Source organism: Typopeltis vanoorti, chromosome 10 (assembly GCF_054136105.1).
Source record: "Typopeltis vanoorti isolate ZY-2024b chromosome 10, IOZ_Tvanoo_1.0, whole genome shotgun sequence".
Lineage (NCBI taxonomy): Eukaryota > Metazoa > Arthropoda > Arachnida > Uropygi > Thelyphonidae > Typopeltis > Typopeltis vanoorti.
This window is the reverse complement of record NC_143558.1, coordinates 55,613,378-55,634,028: the sequence shown is the minus strand read 5'-3', so window position 1 is coordinate 55,634,028 and position 20,651 is coordinate 55,613,378.

The window sequence follows — 20,651 nt, the reverse complement described above, 5'->3', positions numbered from 1 at the left end:
GGATGTCTAGGTCATTTACTGAGGTTTGGAGTCGTGAAAGGATGACCTTCTCTGCAACCTTACCCAGATTTGAGATAAGACTGATTGGACGATCATTTTGCGGTAGGTGTGGGTCTTTGCCTGGCTTATGTATAGGAGTTACGTCAGCCAGTTTCCAGGTGGAAGGAAAATAGTGAAATCTTAAAATTTGATTTATTATACTGGTCAGGTGCACTACTGTTTTTTGGGACAGAAGTTTAATCACCCGATTAGTAATGCCGTCTGGCCCAGGAGATTTTTTGTTCTTTAATTTTTTAATAATGTCATATAACTCAGCAGGTAATGTTGGTGCAATATGGTCAGTGCTGGAGATAGAAAGTTTGAGTGAGTGTCTGACCTAGCTGTGAATCTTATATATGTGGTCAAAGTCAAAGTTTCCATATACGAAGGCCTTCATTGCTCCTCTAAGTTGTGTGCTATAACTTCTGCTTTGTCTACATCTGTGTGAGCAAGGCCCTGGTCAGAGAATATTGGGGTAAGGGATCTGTCTTTGTTTTTGATATTTTTCAGTAGTCTACAGATGGAGTGATCAGTAGGAGAACTGGAGGATAACTTTTCATCCCATACTTGGTCTCTATGGGCTCTGAGTGCATCTCTTACTGCCCCATTTAATCTGTTTAGATTTATTTTACCTTGTGGTGCACACGTGTTACGGTATCTTTTCCTAGCTCTGTTTTTGTCTCTGATCAAGTTCATGATGTCTTCAGGCAAACGATATGGCTTGCGGGCAGATTTGTAGGAGGTAGCTACCTTTATAGCAGAATTAATTTGTTGTGTGAGATTTGTAACTGCAGTTTCTACTTCTTCTTTTGTGCGTATGTGAGGAACAGGTCCAATATAATCATTGAGTGCTGTTGACAGTCTTTCCCATGCAATGTAGGAGTGAGAAGGAGGACAAAGGTATTCTTGATTTCCCAGCTGTAGTAGAATTGGATTGTGATCGGATGATAGTTCATCCATTGATATGATGCTGAATTGAAGTTTAATACCCTGAAGGATAGCTACATCCAGGTTGTCAGCAGTGCCAAACGCACTGAAATGAGTTGGTTCCTTGGGCCCCGCCACAACAGCGTTGCTTGATCCTAAGTAATTGTAAAGGATGCAACCATTCTTGTTTGTGGTTGTACAATTCCACGCAGGATGCTTGGAATTCAGATCCCAGGCAATAATGGTGGGCTCTCTGGTGCATAAGATGGCATTTAGATTAGAGTGAAGTAGCGATTTTTGGGGAGGGTTGTAAGCTGAGTGGATTTTCAGTTTGCCAGTGGAGCTGGTGACTACTTCCACTTCTGTGATCTCAAGGTTAGTGGTTGAAGGAATGCTCACAGAGTGGTGCTTAATGTACTTTTTTATAAAGATGGCAGTGCCGCCGCCTCTGTAGAGTAGTCTGTCCTTTCTGTATAGGTGATAGCCCCTAATTGTAGGATTGTCTGAGGGTTTTAAATGAGTTTCACTGATTAAAATAACATCTGGTTGATACCTAGATGTGAAGTGTCAGAGTTTCAGAATTTTGTTTTTAAGGCCATTTGCGTTCCACGCAACTATCTGAAGAGATGCTGGAATGAGTTTGTTACTATTCATTTATGAGAGCTGTGAGGATGACCTGTGTTTCACGAAGAAATCTTTTAGTGGAGGTTTCAGTAGGGTTTGATAGGCTGAAATTTTGTAGCATGTTTGCTAGTGAGGCCGTAATAACAGCTGTTAGGTTTTTAGGTGCTGTTGGTTGATTATGTTCTGGAATTGGTCTATTTGTACGGGTCACATCAGCATAGCTTTTTGTTTGCTTTCGGGTGTCTCTATTATTGGAGGTCTCCGACTGTGGCCGCTGAGTCTCCGGTTTTGATGTCTGGGCCTCTGGTGTTCTTGTGCTGAAAGAGGAAGGCTGATTGATTGCCTCTATCCGTCTGTTCTTTGGGTGCTGAGTACATCCTTTGTAGTTCGCGGGATGAACGCCACTGCAGTTGGCACATTTGGCCGCGGTAGTCCTCGGCTTTGTGCAGGTATTGGTTGGGTGGCTGTCTCCACATTTTAAACATCTATATTCCGCTCTGCATAGATTCTGGGCATGGCCAAACTTCTGGCACCTGTGGCACTGCCCAGAAGATGATCTTTTACGGAGTGGTTCCGGTGTGACGATGAGACCACAGACTGTTTTTAAGTTGTAAATATCCTTGTATATTTTATGAATCTCAACTAGGACTAATGGCATGGGAGTCTTGTCTGCTTTGTACATTCTGCTGACCTTAACTCGAGGCAGATCCTGAGAATTCAGGTCCGCAGCGCTATTTCTGCAGTGTCAATGTCTTCACAGACAACACGAAGGACCACTTTTAAGTTTTTTTCCGAGCTGAGCACAAAGGTATGATACTGGATGCCTCTATCGTCCAGTTCCTTGGTCAACCTTCTATAGTCTGTCACTGTTGCTGGCTGAATTTTTATGCCTTCATCCATGTTTTTGGCCTTAATGAAGCCAATATGCAAATTGGACATTGTCGGCCTTAAAGCTGCCCATTTCTGCTTTTCTCTAAGGATGATCGGAGGCACCTTTTCTTTGGGAGAAATAGCGGCGTCCGAACCCTGTTCCATTTCACTGTTGTCATTGTGCGGTTCATCTGTTGTTCTTCGCGTTTTGCGTGCGCGCACTTCTACAAAGTCTGAAGTAGAAGGCACCGATTCTAAATGATCTTCAGCGGCTACGTCTGAGACACATTCGGGGGGAAACGTGTCATACAGTTTCACTTTTCCCGGCCAATTATCACTCAGCAGCTTTCCCAGTCTGAGGAATTCCTTATATACTTCCTCGAATTTGGTTTCATTCACAAGTTTAGCCATTTCAAGACACAGATGGAGAAAGAGTAGAGATTTCTCAGGTGTCCCGAGCAGGTAAAGATAATCCTGTGGACTTTTGAGGGTCCACTAGCAAATCCCGTAGACACTCTTAGGTGTCTACCAGCAATAAAATGTCACTATAAGAAACAAACAAAGGCGATACTAGCGGCTGTAGGCCTAGCGAATCGCCCTTGTAATTACAAATGACTTACCTGGATAAAGTGGAAAATAAAGTGACTGTTTATGGTAGCAAGCAATTAACTACTATTACTAATGAATAAGCATAAATATAAATCGCTAAAAACATATCAAACCAATTCATAATTCATCATCAATAATACACGACACTTAATTTTTTTTAATTTTTTAACAGCGTCATTTGGCACTTATATAAGACACTTTCTCGCCTGAATGGAATGCTCATAAATGCATGTATTTACCAAGAAGGTGTCTTAATAAATTACTAATTATATGAAGAGCCAAAGGCTTCAATTCGGCGACTTGAAATTATTTAATCTAAGGGCTATTACATCCCATATTGTTTCATAGCCGAATAAGAAACTCAAAGAGTTTCATGCCGAATATAGTAAATATATAAAGTTCGGCGAGTCCAAGCGTAAGCAAAAACCTGGATAGTGCAACTCATAGTTAACTTATATTATCATAAGCTCTCTGATAAATTTCGAATTTTTTAAGTTTTTCTCTATATTCGAATATTTTGCTATAAAATATGAATGAATACATAATATTCTTATTTGACATCTTTTTTATTCCAAATAAAAGCATTTCGGCTCTTGATTTGTCACTTCCTTTTTTTTTTATTTAGGAGGGAACTACATTTCTCGTTTTCAATCGTACTTCAGCGCCCTCTGGTATTAGGAAATGATACTGTTAACGAGAACATTCTCAATTTGTAAGCACGTCAAGAAGTATTTTGAGTGCTTCCTAAACACTGATTTTCCCACGTCATCTATTGTTAGAAATGTCATGTTTCGCAGCGCGCGTCGGTGAAGGGTGCCACGCGGAACAAAGCGAAATTGACAAGAAAATATGGAATCAGTTACAAGGCATGACAGAAACGGTTCTTAATTCGCTTTAAATGGGAAATAATCACAAATGATTAGCTTGCCATCTTACGGAATTCACAATACAAATGCGAAATGACTTTAAAATATCATAAGAAAATTCCATAATTAAGACTGAAAATTATGTTGCCGGATTTATGGAATGAAGAAATGAATTTATACCACTTTCATTTTTTTAATTATCTTAAAAATGTAACAAAAGTTTTTAACCATACTATTTTTACACAGTTTGTTTTTAATCTTTCTTTCTTTTATTTTTGCTTTTTTCATATTATAAACAAAAGCATAACTTATGTTTTAAATAAAAATTATATACTATCGAAAAAAGATTAAAAAATATTTCCTAAAAATTTTAAATACAAAAAACACCTTTAAAATTTCCAAATCACAGAACTACAATTAAATTTAGTTTTCAACTATTGTCATCATTCCCGTGTGGTTGCCGGGATAAGAATAGCACCAATGTAGCTAATGCATGTCGTACGAGGCGACTAAAATTGGTACCCTTGGAGGGTAATGGATGGCAATGCTGTAGCCAATGAAGTTCTAATTGAGGCTCTGCTACTGCTGTTACCCTCTTGCCATGATCAGAGCTTTATATTTATATTTATAGCTCAATAACACCTTCTCCTTACACTGTCCTCTACAGACAACGGGAAATATGAAAAGCAATATTGCTTCGCTCCTTTAAGCCAGTCCTTATATAAGGACTATTGTCATCACGAGAGGGAAGATTCAATCCAATACCCTTGGAGGGTAATGAATAGCAATGCTGTAGCTAATGAAGCTCTAACTGAGGCTCGGCTATTGCTGTTACCCTCCTGCCATGATCAGAGCTTTAATAATAGATCAAGAACCTTATCCCTACACTGTCCGCTACAGATAACGGGGAATATGAAAAGCATTCTTGCTTCGCCCCTTTAAGCCAGTCCTTATAAGGATAAGGACTATTGTCATCACGAATATTAATCGACCGTGAGATGCGGTGATTGATTCATTCAATCCAATACCCTTGGAGGGTAAGGGATGGCAATGCTGTAGCCAATGAGGTTCTAACTGAGGCTCGGCTATTGTCGTTACCCTCCTGCCATGATCAGAGCTTTAATAGCTCAATAACACCTTATCCCTACACTGTCCTCTACAGATAACGGGTCCAACGTTATGATAGGACGCTTTTAGTGACGTTTATTATACGGTTGTGAATTTTCTTCTCGGTAGAAAGTGTTAATAAGAATAATAATAAGAAACTTTGGTTTTGTAGTGTAGCAGCTAGATTAACTAGCAGAGACGTGATTAAAGTTATTAAATTACGGATCATACTGTATTTAAGAACAGCAGCAAAGTTAAGTGGACTGTAATTGCAACGAGGGCGATTCGTTAGGCCTAACAGTCGTTAGAATCGCCATTGGTAGCATATCTATTTCAGATCCATATACTTGCAGGATTTACTTGCGTTTATACGCAAATCGTTAATGATGAATGTGTTTGATTTGGACGCCCTCACAGATTCTCTGGATGAAGAGCCAGCGCTTATTCTTGTAAATAAACTTCAAAGGAAATTTAAGCTCAAATGGCCATCAAACATGATAGATCCTGACATCATTATAGACTCTCTAGATAAAGGACTGGCTTTCAGCTTCATAAAGAAACTCCTTAAGAAAATTAAATCTAGTAATCTCTGACTCTACTCATTCAGATCAAGGAGAGAGGCACGTGCGCAATAAACGCAAAACTCTCGCCTCAGAGTCAGCAAACGAAATCGCATGGATGAAGATTCCTCCAACACAGATTCCTCTGCCTCCACCAACGAAAAGGTGTCTCCTGTCATTCTCAGGGAAAAGCAGAGATGGACAGCCTTAAGAACCCCAATGGCCAACCTGCAGATCAATTACTACACTGCCAAGAACAGAGAGGAGGGCATCAAAATTCAGCCCACTACAGTGATTGACTATAGAAATTTAACCAATGAGTTGGATGTAAGAGGTATACAATACCATACTTTCGCACTTACATCGGAAAAAAAATTAAAAGTGGTACTCCGAGGAGTATCTGAAGACATTGAAACAGCTGAAATAGCTGCTGACCTCAACATGCAAGATCTGCCTCCCATAAAGGTTAGCAGAATGTACAGATCAAACAAGACCCCTATGCCTCTGGTATTGGTGGAAATACACAATATCTATAAAGATATTTATAACTTGAAGACAATTTGTGGGCTTAAGGTCTCACCGGAGCCACTTAGGAAGCGGGCCTCTTCTGGGCAGTGCCATAGATGCCAAAAATTTGGTCATTCCCAGAAGTTGTGCAAAGCTCAATACAAATGTTTAAAATGTGGTGACACTCACCCCACACATACCTGCTCCAAGACAAAAACCATCCCGGCTAAGTGCGCTAATTGTGGTGGGCCCCATCCTGCAAATTACAGAGGGTGCATTTGCCACCCAAAAAACAGGCAAACTGAGTTAATCAGTCAATCTACCTAACTATCAGAAACGAGAGCCCCAGAAGCTCAAGTTCATCAGGCTCCTATTAGTTGATGGTGGGTGACCCACCATCAACTGAGCCTCCCCCCCCAAGAAAATAAATCTTCAACACCAAACAAGAACATATGCTGACGTGGCCCGCCCCAAAAAAGCAATCCATGACCAGAATATGCCAAATCCACATTCAAATATAACAGCCATCATCACCTCTTCTCTTGTAAATATGTTATAGGATTTCAGTAACGCAAATCCATCGCTAAGCACTACAAAAAGTTTCTTGCAGCAAACACAGTCCATTTTATCTGCACTCTCCAATGCATAGGAAAAATTTACCCCAGATTCTCTAATGATTATTGGATGGAATGCCAACGGCCTTAAAAATAAAATACTAGAAGTGCAGGAATTCAATGACAGATATAATCCGGATATATTATTAATTAATGAGACTCACCTAAGACCTGCTGACAATCCTAAATTCAAAGGATATCAACTCTACAGGAATGACAGGCTGGATTACAGAGGTGGTGGCACAGCCATCCTCATCAAAAATCACATCAACCATTGTGCTGTAGCCATTCCCACAACCACTAATCTCGAAGTCACAGGTATCAATGTCATCACAAACTCTGTCGGAAACATAAAAATCTATGCTGCTTATTAACCCACCATATAAAACATTGCTGATCACAGATCTGGATGCTATCCTCGGTGTTAAACTGCCGGTTATTATTGCCGGAGATTTTAACGCAAAACATCACGCCTGGAGCAGTAGGTTTATAAATAGGAATGGCCGCATCCTCTTTAACTACACAAGCTCAAATTGAGCAACTGTGGCTGGCCCCTCAGTACCAACTCACCACAGTCCTACTGGCTCATCCGACGTCTTGGATATAGCTGTCCTTCAGAATGTCAACCTACAGTACACCCTGGAATCATCGAATGAATTATCAGACCACAATCCTATTCTGCTCCAACTGGGTTATCAGAGGGTCTTTCCCCTTCGCCTCACACCTTCATTCCCTGGGAAAATCCAAAATGCTTCCAAACTACATTGATCGCATCCCTCATATTAATTCCAAGGAAGAAATTGATTCTGCAGTCAATAAACTTACTGATCAAATCAACACAGCCATAGCATCTATCACCTCAAATTCAATTGCTTTCAAGCCTAAACGACTACCAGATGACATAATGAACTTAATCAGGGAAAAAAATAAAGCAAGAAAAAGATACCACAACACCAGAGCATCCCAAGACAAAAACTTTCTCAACAAAATGAACAGTGCAGTGAGAGATGCACTTAAAGTCCATAGAAACAAACTATGGGAAGACAAATTAGCCTCCATATCACCTGGTGATCAAACCGTTTGGAAGTTCCTGAGAAACATCAAAAACAAAAACAAATCTCTTCCGTCTCTCAAATCTGACCTAAACATTGTTTACACAGATGCAGAAAAAGCCGAAACTATAGCTAAAAATTTAGAAAAACGGTGTAGCCCTTCATACAATAATCTAAATTTCAATCATATTTACAAAGTCCACCGCCACGTCAGACACGTGTTAAAACGGCCTGATACCTGTACCAGCCAACTCACACCTGCTTCACCTGCTGAAAGTTATGACATTACAAAGAATTTAAATAATAAAAAAGCTGCAGGGCCTGATGGCATATCCAACAGAGTTATTAAACTGCTACCCCGAAAGGCTATCGTATATCTTACAACAATAATAAATGCTATGTTCAGGTTTATTTAAGTACTTTCCCTCTGCATGGAAGTTGGCAGACGTAGTTCCTATATACAAGCCTGGAAAGGATCCTCAGCAGCCTCAAAGTTATCGTCCCATAAGTCTGATTTCTAATTTGGGCAAAATAGCAGAAAAAGCTATCCTTTCCAGAATTCAACTTTCAGTAAAAAAATTAAACATCCTTCCTTCAGAACAGTTTGGTTTTCGCTAATTTCACAGTACCACCCAACAAATTCATAGACTAATAGAATTCATTATTACAAGTTACAATTGGCACCAATACACCGGAGCAGTTTTTCTCGACTTAGAAAAGGCGTTCGACAAATTATGGCACTTTGGACTACTATACAAGTTAATTTTAGCTGGCATTCCATTAGATCTAGTCCAAATTATGAAGTCATTTCTTAGTGACAGACTAATGCAAGTCAAACTAAATGATATGTTATCTACCCAGCGACGCATCTTGGCAGGAGTTCCTCAAGGGTCCCTACTGGCACCGATACTTTTCACGATTTACATGGCGGACATTCCGCACAATCCAATGTCATCCATCATTGCCCTATACGCAGACGACACAGCTATACTAGCCAGATCTATTAAACCGCACCTTGTCACCAAGAAACTGCAAGAAAATCTGCAGAGATTAGAGCACTGGTTCTCGGAATGGAGATTGCAAGTAAACCCTCAGAAGAGTATCGCCATGCTCTTCACTAAAAACTCAATATCTCCAAAAGATGACATCTTCATATTTAATACCAAGATTCCCTGGAAAGCAGAAGACAAATATCTGGGTGTACTGCTGGACAGAAAACTAACCTTCAGTTCACATATAAAAGCCTCATGTACAAAAGGATCAAGAGTCATTGCACATCTTTACCCTCTTATCAATAGGAATAGCAAGCTGGATACCAAAATAAAACTGCTCCTTTATCAGTTGATGATTCGACCGATTATTACTTATGCGTCCCCAGCCTGGAGCCACACCTCAAGTACAAATATCCTCAAACTACAGAGAGTGCAAAACAAATGTCTCCGCATGATCTTAAACGCACCATGGTATATCAGAAATGTCCAACTCCACCGGGATACAAATATCCCCTACATCTACTCTTTCCTGCAGTCTTCAGCAGTAAAGATCTTCTCAGCATCCTCTTCACATCCAAATGAATTAGTGCAACAAGCAGCAAATTATGATGAAACAGACTTCTCAAAATACTTTAAATTGCTCCCACTCAGGCAGAGCACTTAGCTCAAACTTTTCCTCACACAACAATCCTTATCAGATAGAAGGGATTATAAAAGCATTTTGCATTTTGCTTCACCCTTATAGTCAGCAACGTCTTGCGTATTGTCATCACGACTTAAAGCCAGTAGTAACTAATTAAATGCATTATATATATATATATATGGAGTGGATTTTGATTGAGATTCGCTCAGCGAAAGGTAAGATTTCGCTATTAATTTTCAGTTTTAGTAATTAACCCCCCCCCATCAAAACGTACTAGACGTAATTATGACTGAAATAGACACTGACGCTCTGATAGAAACACTAGACAAAGGTCTGGGGCTAAGCCTACTCAAAAAATTACCAAAACATTTTGAAGTGGAATGGCCAGGCAGGGCCGGCGGAAGCGGGCATGCGGGAGTATGAACCGTTCCCGCCGCCAGGGAACGGTTCATAAGTTAATTTTTCTGGAAAAAACTACCAGAAGTACTATCGGAACATATTGGACCTGTCCCTCACATCAGATCCATAAAAGAAATTGAAAATGCTGTCAAAAGCCTGACTTAGCAAATCAACACAGCCATAAAGGTTGTCACCTCTACCATATCACTCTTAAGACAAACCGACTATCCGAAGACATCATGGATTTAATTAGGGACAAAAACAAAGCAAGGAAAAGGTAGCACAACACCCGGGCACCTCGTGACAAAAAGATCCTCAACAAACTGAACAATGAAGTTAGAGAAGCACTTAAAACTCACAGGAACGAAACATGGGAAGCCAAACTAGCCTCTGTATCACCCGGCGAACACTCCATCTGGAACATATTAAGAAGCCTCAGAAACAAAACCAAATCTCTTCCCCCACTCAAGTCAGACAGGGGCCTACTACACACGGACGCAGAAAAAGCTGAAGAGATAGCAAAGAACCTAGAAAAACAGTGTAACCCCACATACGACAACTTGGACATCAAGCATGTCTATAAAATCCACCTTCATGTCAGACATGCACTAAAACTCACCGGCACCTGCAAACACCTCACCAGCGGAAATCTATGAAGTTCTAAAGAAGTTAAAGAATAAAAAAGCCCCTGGCCCAGATGGCATAACAAATAGAATAATTAAACTACTGCCCCGAAGAGCTGTAGTACATCTCACCACCATAATCAACGCCATGTTCAGATTTAACTATTTCCCCAGCTATTGGAAAGTCGCAGATGTGGTCCCAGTGCATAAACCAGGTAAAGATCCACACCTGCTTGAAAGCTATCAACCCATCAGCCTAATCTCAAACTTAGGCAAAATTGCCGAAAAAATCATCCTCTCCAAACTCCCAGCCTCAGTAAACGAGTTAAATATCATTCCTAAGGAACAATTTAGCTTTAGACAACATCACAGTACTACTCAACAAATTCATAGGATAATTGAGTACATCACCACCGGCTACAATTGGCACCAACACACTGGAGCAGTTTTCCTTGACATAGCGAAAGCTTTTGATAAGATATGGCACTTCGGATTACTACACAAACTCATCTCAGCAGGCATATCATCCAGAATCGTCCACCTAATTAAATCTTACTTCCAGGACAGACACATACAAGTCAAAATAAACGGTACAGTTTCCAGTCAGTGACGGATCTCTGCGGGAGTTCCCCAAGGTTCCCTACTGGCACCGATCTTATTCTTGATATATATGGCAGACATCCCACACAACCCAATGTCAGCCATCTTAACACTCTATGCGGATGACACAGCAGTTCTTGCCAGATCTCTACAACCACATCTCGTCACTAAAAAACTCCAAGAAAACCTACTAAAACTAGAACAATGGTTCTCCATATGGAGTTTACAAGTGAATCCCCAAAAGATTATAGCGATACTTTTCACCAGAAGATTGGCAACTCCCAAGGGGGACCTTTATCTATTCAACACCAAAATCCCCTGGCAAACAGAACAAAATGTCTTGGGGTAATTCTAGACAAAAGATTAACGTTCAACCCACACATCAAAGCCTTATGCGCGAAAGCATCTAAAACCATCGCACAACTTTATCCTCTAATAAATAGAAAAAGCAAACTAAATACCAGAATCAAAGTACTCCTCTACCTGCTGAGGATCCGCCCCATAGTGACATATGCATCTCCAGCCTGGAGCCACACATCCAACACCAACATCCTCAAGCTACAGAGAGTGCAAAATAAGTGTTTGCGCATGATATTAGATGCACCGTGGTTTGTAAGGAACGTCCAACTGCATAGAGATACAAACATCCCTTACATCGACTCCTTCCTACTAACTACAGCGGAAAAATTCTTCTCAAAGATCTCTACACACCCCAACGATCTAGTTAAACAGGCAGCAAACTATGAAGAAACTGACCTCTTCAAATACAAGGGGCCCAAAGCCATCCTAAATACTAGCAATAATGACTAATCTCCGTAACCCCCCCCCCAGGGCGAGCTCACAGCTCATAAATCTTTCCTTCAATTCATCCTCCTTATCAGACAACAGGGAATAAAAGCATCTTGCTTCACCCTTCTGGCCAATGATGTTATGTTATGTTATGTATTTTCATCACTTGAATTTCGGAATCCGAGTTTTAAGTAGCATGTTATAATTATAGTTTGAGTTAATACAATTTAATGTAATTTTTAATAATAAACGCAAAACAAATTTGAAATAGGATAATTAAATTAAAGCTTATGATGCTGGATTTCGATAATCTACAATTCAGCTTCGTAAAGAGTTTGATATTTTCAAAAAAATTTAAGAACAGTCTACAGTTTCTTAACTTATAGAATCGTGTTAAAATGCCTCAACAGATATATCTTGCTACCTGAAAGCTAAAACTATTTTTATAGAATTCTGTTCGCTGCTCATCGAAGTCCGATATTTTATTCGCTTTGAAAAATTAAATCTTTCTTGAATTAAGTGTTGTAATAAGTAGCATAAGGTGGTTTGATTAGAATCCTTAATAATAATCCTAGTTACATTTACTGGAATATAATTTTAAATTACAATAAATATCACCTTACTTTATAGATGGGAAATAACATTGGGTTATATTTGATTAGCAAAGATGAATAAGAAAAAACTGAAGATCTGGGATGATACAATCAAAGAAATGATCAAAAAGAAAAAACAAGCCTATCACAAATGGTTAAGCAGTAAAAGATTAGAAGATGAAATAGAATATAAAAGAATAAGAGCCATACCTAAAAGAGAAGTCAGAAAAAGACATAGAGAATCATGGAATGAATTTGTTTCTAATTTAGAACATGATTTATATGAAATAAGACCCAATGTACATAAGATTTTGAAACACTTAAATGCAGATACCAAAGAAAACATAAAATTAAACACTGAATTGAAATTAGAAGAATTTCTAAATTACTACACAGAACTGTGGACAGACAAATATTTAAAAAAAGACAACTGGCAAACAATTAACAAAAATGAAAAGGAAATAACTGAAGAAGAACTAGAAATCAGCCTGAAAGATACAAGAAACGGAAAATCACTTGGAGAAGATAAGCTAGGTTCAGAACTATATAAATACGCAGGAACAAGATTCAAAGCAAGACTCTTATTATTTTTAAATAAAATTTACTCAACTGGTATCTCCCATCCACCCCCCAGTAGAATGGAAAAAAGCAATTGCGATTCCTATCTTTAAGAAAGGTAATAGAGATGACCCTAAACACTATAGAGGAATCGGTATACTAAATTCCTGTTACAAAATATACAGCAGAATCTTAAATAACAAACTAATGAAATATTCCGAAAACTTTATTCTAGAGGTACAAAATGGATTTAGAAAAGGACGATCATGTACAGACACAGCCTTCTGCCTAAAATTAATAATAGAGAAAAGAGGAGAATATAATTTAGAAACACATATTGCATTTATTGACTTTGAAAAAGCATTTGACAAAGTTAAAAGAAACATATTATTTAACATATTAAAAGAAAGACAAATACCAAATAATATCCTAAAAGCTGTCACAAGTATATATGAAAATAATCAAATACAAATAAGATTAAATCATGGGCTATCATATACAAGAGAGATAAACCAAAGGGTCCGACAGGGATGTCCCCTCTCAGCAACTCTTTTTAATATCTACTTAAATGAAATAATAATAAAATGGAATAAAAATTTACATCAAGGAATTAAACTTTCACCTACAGTTAACTTAAACACTCTCCTCTTTGCAGACGACCAAATAATAATTACAAATTCTGAAGATAACTTACAGAAAGCTATTTTAAATCTAAATGAGATATCCAAAGATTATGGTATGATAATATCAACGGAAAAATCAAAAACTATGGCCTTTAAAGGACAAGATCCAGCAAGAACTAAAATAGTAATAGATAACAAGATCGTAGAACAGGTGAATTCATTTAACTACCTAGGATGTATGATCATTTATGAAAATGAAAAAGATATAAACGTAAAAATTGCAAAATATTTAAAAATAACAGGAGTAATTAACTCTATATTTAAACCAAACCTAGTTCAAAAACAAACCAGGCTAAAAGTATACAATACATTAGCCCTACTAGTCCTATTGTATGGAAGCGAAATCTGGACAATAAAACAAAAAGACAAACAAAGATTAACAACAGCAGAAATGAAGTTTATGAGAAAAACTGCAAAGTATACCCTATTTGATCACAAAAGAAACGAAGATATTATGAAAGAATTAAACCAAGAACCAGTAATTGAAAAAATTAAAAAAAAAAAATACATATACATATATATATATAAACATAGATGGATGGAACACGTTCAAAGAATGAAAACAGAAAGATTACCAAAACAAGCCTTAAAGTACAAGCCATCAGGAAAAAGAAAACCAGGACGTCCTCTTAAACGATTCAACGATGACTTCTAAGGCCGGAACAGGCCATACTAGGCCTAAATCCTTGATACGTATGATGATGATGAGATGAATAAGAAAACAATTGGAATCATACTTCCTTCTCTATAAGCTTTTAGCTTCTCCTCATTGTAAAGGTATTTTTGTCTGTCAACTGCGTATATTCTGCTGGCCCTGATATTGGTTCTTCACGTTCTGCACGAAATTGCATTGTTTCATATTAATGTTTTACGAACTTGAAATAAATAAATATTTGTAATCTGACATTTTGACTAGTTGGGATATGAAGACCTGATAAACATAGAACTACCAATGAGGTTTTAGGTCTTCTGAATAACGAGAAATCCGTTGCCCATTGAATAATAACTTAACTTTCTACACATGACATTTCTATATCGACTATACATGACAGGAAACCAGTCATGTATAGTCGATAATCAGTAACGTGGATGCATGCAGATTTCCAAGTCTTGGGTTGGGATAGAAGAAGATGATTTCTTTGTAATATCAAAAAACACAAACTAATAATGCATTTTAAATGGAAAATAAATAAATAGCCGCTATTTCAAGTTAACAGTAATAATAATAATAATAATAATATTATTAAGTAGCATGACTTTGAGGACTGAACTTATGAAGTTCAATCCTTAAGTAGCGTAACTATTCATAAATAATTTAAGGGTGACACGTGAACATTATGATGAATATGGTACGATTCTAAAGAAAAAAGAAAATAAAATATATATAAATGAATAATATAAATTAATATATAATTTAAAATCAGATTCTAATATTTTTATTTAGATAAACTTAATTAATTGTTTTATTTTATTTCACACCCAAAACATTTATAAATAAATTGATACATAAACCTGTCAAAGTAATGTTAGAGTCAACGATGTTTGAGTATCATTATATCATTATTGGGCACCTGGTTTTACGTGTTCGTTTGTGTGTGTGTCAGTTTCAATTGATGGTTTCTGCGTTCAACCTTTCGTCGACTTAATAATATTCTCTGCGGATGACACCCACATGCAGGATTATTAAGCTAATTCTTGATGATGTTGCCCTGCTTAATGCATGCAGCACGATTAAATTTAACTTCCGTGTTACGTAGTAAAAATAATGACAGGCGAGGAATAGTGAAAAGAATCTTTTTGCCCATGTCTAATAAACAGAAAAGTCGTTAATCACTTACAAGAAATCAAGGCTAATGCACGTTGCTGTGAAGATATTTGATACTTAGCAGGAGGTAAAGTTGTGTGCGTTGAAGCCGTAGACATATTTGCAAGCAGAGGAATTTGGCATGTCAAAAAATGCATTTAGTTAATGAAATTATGTTCATTTTTTTTTCTTCTTGAGAAGGTTGAAAAGATTGGCGGGGGAGGGAGTAGAAGGAACATGGAGAGTTCATGACATTCATGTAGGCAGTTTGTTCTTTAACAGGGTTGCCCGTCTGTCCACACTATGTTGGATATTGATTTCCAATTAGGCCTAACGAAGCAAGAACGCACAGCTAACAAAATAAGTACTTCACCAGCTTCTTGAGTGGATAATTCAAACACTGCTTCGTTTACTTCTAATTTTTTTTCTCTTGTTCTTTCTTGTTGTCTCTAAAGGATGCTGACGAAAGTAGGAAAAATTACATCGAGTATCAGCTTACAAATTTATAGTAGATTCAGTTTTTTGCTCTCTTCTGTTTGGCCCTAAAGGCAGTCTAATTTTTGTTCAACTTTCTTCTTCGACTAATCCGAGGACACCCTTTTAAATGATCGCTGACTGTAATTGCATTACTTTGTCCGTATCGGATTAGAGTAGAGAGTTAATTTTTCATCTGTTGAATAAAGCGAGACACGTCTGTTGTCAACCAGTTGGAGTAGTTTTCTAACAAAAAAAGACCAGGGGGGGAGGGGGGGGGGAGTTGTCGTACGTCCAATTAGTTCATCTTATCTGACGGTTTATGTCTTCGTCATTTGACTTGTCTCCTTTTACTTTTCAATGAGTGTCACTTTTATACTTTATATTACTTAGTTTCTCTAATAAATCCCTTTAAGCAATTCTCAACACAATTGCTAACAGCATTATTAATTTTATTATTATTTTTTTTGTGCCAGATCAATAATAGTTATATTCAAACAGTAAATTATTACTTGGCAGAGTACGCATGCGCCTAAGACGCCACCTATTTCAAAAATAGCTACTTGGATTTGCTAATAAACGTTTCCATTTTAAAGATAAAAATAACAGCAATGTTTATCCAAACATTTATACAAAAACTCTGTTACATGCTACGTTTAAAAAAAAAAAAAAAAAAACTGTTACCTAGGTTATTGTCAGAGTGTTGCCATAGCAACCTAAAGAAATATACAAGACAAACACTATGGTTCGTCAATTCAGACACGTGGTCAATTCCTGGACAAACAGAATAATAATTTATATATATATATATTAAATTCCACGAAATATTTTACGATCAATTTTATAAAAGACTGAAGTTTGAATAAGGATTGTTATAGCATCCAACGAGAATACATTTTGTTGATCGAGTGGTAAACTCGGTTACTATATCTTTCATATCAAAAAATTCGCCTCGTTGAAAAAGACGAATGCCGTTATTTCACTTCTTTACTCCATTCACTACTAATGTTACCATTCTGAATGTCGAGCATCGTTGAAATGTTGCCATGACAACCCATTAGATAATCTCTCTCTGGATAGATCTGCGGACTGAGATGCATGTTATTAAATAACCAATAATCTAGTAAACGCTTTAAAGAATTTTAATTAAACTTGGATTTTATTCATATCTAAATTTTATTTGTATTGACAGAATTTTTTTTTTTAATTTTTGCATTGTTTATCGAGTACTTTCTTTGAGCTTATTATAGAAACATCGATCACAGCGCCCTCTAACGAACTTTTATTGGTTAAATTGTTTTGCAGGTTATTTTTTAACTGTAGCTAAGTTCGTACGAAATTGAAATAAGATTCTAGTTTTATCTTGTCTTTCCTAAGTAATTTTCACTTGCGTGGTTCGCTATAATAACGCAAAACAAACATTTATTTTGTCATCTGTCAGTGACATAGTATCTGTAAATGCATGAATTGGTGCGACTGTCTATTTTTCGTAAGAAAACACCCTGCAATCTAAGTCATCTAGAAGCAGGTTGGCTTTATCTGAGGCATTTACATCGCAAAAGGATTTGAAGTTATCTTTTTTAATATGAAATACGGGAAGTCTGTCTTAATGCTCAATAACGGACGTATACTCTAGCTTATGCATTTAGGGGGGGGGGGAATAATAAATAAATAAAAACTTTGTAAAAAAAAAAAACAGGTTAAGTGAAAAATTCTTCTGGTTCGCGTAGCTTACATTAAATTCGAATGAACATATACTACAATTTAATGTTAGCTATAAACTTACCGCCAGAGCGTAGTTTTACAATGTCAAGTGGATTGTCTACCAACTGAGTCTAAATTCTATGACTGTTTCCCCCCCCCTTTTTTTTTTACGATGAAAATCCAGCTCGGCCACTGTCAGTGTTTTTTCTCTTTTGCGAACCAGGTAACTCACCACCAGTTGAAAAGTACCTGTAAATGTTCTTCTGTTACCAATAGAAATCGAACCCAGATTTTTTTTTCAACCAGAAGGCGTCATCGCTACCGACTACACCTGTGCTTCCCAAACTTCTGGATGTCAGGGCTCCCTTTGGAAAAATTAAAATATTTCAAGCCCCCCCCCCTTCGAAAACAAAATCGTAATATAGACATATATTATTATAATATTTATTGTATTTATATTCAATATAAAACATGCACAGCGAATATTGCAAAAATCAAATGCAAATAAATATTATATTTTTTGCATCTTACATACACATTTGACATTATCTCATATTTTTATATAGATTTATTGTACATTTGCTGTACAAGCACATGAAACGTAAAACGATTAGTAATAAAGAAAGAATTAAAAACGTAAAAGAAGTTTAATAACAATTTAATGTGATGAATGTGTTTCAATACTGCTACACCAATATCAGGTGAAATATTTGCAATTCTTAGATTTCTGCTTTGAAATGAAACTTCTATGAATAAGCATATATTTACTAATATTCATTAAGCGCTGATATACGCAGGAAGCAAAATTTGTAAACCGACACCAATGTGTGAACTTTTCCATTAAAATATAAAAAATGACAAAAAAGAAATAATAAAAATGAAATACGTTTCTTTTAAGATAAAAAAAAAATCTACTTAATCTTAAAACATTTTCAATTTGTTTTCATTATTTCACGGGCCCCCTCAACAAAACCTGCGGCCCCCAGTTTGGGAAGCGCTGGACTACACCACAGAGGTGTCTCCAACGTACAGACATAACTCATTAGATAAAAATGTATCTGATTTGATTTTCCCTTTCAGTCGTTTCCGACTTTGTAGGTGACTTTGTAGTTATTGCCCACAAAGTATTCCTGGTGAGATTTATTTTTTAAAAGGTAGTTCACCATTGCTTCCCCCCAACCCCTCAATTTTATCCGAGCTCGGGACCGGCATATGGCTGGAACGTATTCATGATTGTAATCCATGTGTGTTCACGGAGCTGGTTTGTCTGTTTTGGGGAACGAAACACCAGAGTTTCCGGGTGATAAAAACCTCCCCCTCCGTATAAGACCGGCTAACTCACCTTTAGTCGAAAGAGACCAGATAAAGGTTTCTCAAGTCACTGAGAGGGGGGGGGGGGAATCGAACCCAGGTCTTTCCGACTAACGGATATCGTCTGTACCGACTAAGCTAAGAAGGCTCTAAAAATATATCATCCTACTAATTATATTAAATATATTAATGGAATTTTGATACACAAATCTAAAGGCGTAAAAATGAGAGAACAGAAAAACAGAGAGTGTGTTAGTAAAATTCTTGATGTAACTGCTAATCGTAAAAATAAAAAATAAAAAAAAAAGCAATGAAACTTCATCGAATGACAAAATCAACATACACACGATACAAGGCTGGTTCATTGTTCCGTCTAACTTCTTTTCATGCGTTACTAGATAGAAAAATTGTCCGAGTCTGTAGTCTCTTAGCAAACAAGAGTTGTCTGCGAAAACTCGAGTGACTTATCTCCCGCGGCACCACAAAAGTACGGTACATACTGTTATCATTTCTATGTGCTTTCCCCCCTTTCTCTTACCCCCCTCCCCCTTGACTAATGGAGCCACTTTATGACGGCCATAGTGATACGATTTCACTGTACAAAAGACATCAGTCATAAACTTGGTAGGTATTCTTAAATATTTCTTCCTATCTTTAAGACTCTTATCTTGCTCTTTACGTAATGACCACAACCACGTGCTTCAAGTAAGACGCTCTTGTTCGTCGCTTTATCGCCAATTTTATTGGCTAAGATTTCAAAGCACAAGGAAAAGAAGAAAAGAAAGAAAAAAAAAAAACCCTGATAGTTGAACAAGCATTGAATCAGAATATCAATAGAGTCAACCTAGTTTTATATTCGTAGTTGGAATGCATTTTGTGCGTTCGTGCATAGGGGGAGACGTGGGGGGGGGACGAATATCAACGTTCCAGTTCCTTACAACATTCCTTTATTTATTTTTTTCCTGCTTGATGTTTACATAATTTTCTTTATAAAATTTGAGTCGAAGTCCTATCAGACCGGTTTTTTTTTCGGGGGGGGGGGGGGGGGAGTTATAATCCACATCCCCCTTCCCATTTCTCCGAGCGATAGAAAACACTTCTCTCCAATCTCGATCATGACGAATGAAAAAGGCTTACGAAGGAATGTTTTTCTTTTTTCCCTCACAAGGATTAAGATAGCCTCACCTATAAGGTAACTTATAGCACGCGCCAAACTAATACCTCTATTGAGACACGCATCCTTCTTTTTTTTTTTTTTTCTGCCTATTATTATCGATGATGAGGCTTAACGGTAATCTCTGTTGGGAAAATTCTTTTGCATTTCCTATGTTGCTACATCAATTCCCCCCCCCCTTCAACCCTTTTTTTAATGTCCGTTAATCTGGTAATTGAAACTTTTCCCAATTACAGCGGTTGTGGGCGTCTAAGGAAGAAGAGGATAATAGAAACGTACAGAGAAGGGAGACACTTTCTATCTCTTTATATTTTGTCACAGCTTCATTTCGTTCATATCTCGGATTAGCTTTTTTTGGCATTCGCAAATGTTCAAAAGGAACGTCTAGTGATAAGTATAAGATCAATAGACGTAATAGAAAGAATGACTACCCTCTCTATGTACAATATCGCTCTTTTGAATCTACTTGTACTAAGAATTACGTTGATTATAAAAACATCTTCCTGCTCTAAATACTAAAGAATCTGAA